The 674-nt window shown below is 51.8% G+C and overlaps 1 pseudogene; it reads left to right on the forward strand.

Moving 5' to 3' along the window:
* Positions 1 to 414: 414 nt before the first annotated feature.
* The window catches only part of LOC119353885, a 24,802-nt pseudogene continuing 24,542 nt past the window's right edge, over positions 415 to 674 (forward strand).

Here is a 674-nt window from a genome sequence, read left to right on the forward strand (position 1 = left end):
TAGTTGATACCATAGCAGTCTATCTCCTCAAGTGTTTCATGGTCCAAAAATAAAATAAAACTGAGTACTACGATTGTTTTCACTTTTCATATGCAAACCTAAAACTAATAACCCTGTTGTGGTGGCAAACTTATGTAGTGCAGTTTGCTTTAATAAATCCGAAGCTTGATACAATAACACCACGACCACCACTTGGCATGAGTGGTAAGCTATATCAGAAACACCATGACCATGAATGTTTAAACTCCCAAGATAAAACCTTCATAAACTACACAATAAAAACAACACTAGCATTCACCAACACTACATAATAGGGAAGTACATATGCATCACCATCAAACTAAAGCGAACATACAGTGAAACCGTTAACAACCCTTGATTTGAGCATTTGGGTGGAAGGGGGAGAGGGAGGGGATGGGCGGACTACCCGGCCTCCTGCTCGACGACGCGGATGGTGGCGAGGGTGTGGATGAGGCGCGGGTTGGGGTTGGCCTCCTACTCGACGATGCGGGAGATGAGGGCCTGCACATGGTCCAGCAGCGCGTCCTCCACGGCCTCCTTCTCCGCGTCGGCCGCCTCCGTCTCCTCCTCCTACTCGTCCTCCTCCTCCGGCGCGGGGGCGGCGGTGTGGAGGAGCTGCAGTGGTGGCGGGCGCGGGGGCGGCGGCGCGGGGG

This window comes from Triticum dicoccoides, chromosome 1A, assembly GCF_002162155.2.
Source record: "Triticum dicoccoides isolate Atlit2015 ecotype Zavitan chromosome 1A, WEW_v2.0, whole genome shotgun sequence".
Classification (NCBI taxonomy): Eukaryota; Viridiplantae; Streptophyta; class Magnoliopsida; order Poales; family Poaceae; genus Triticum; species Triticum dicoccoides.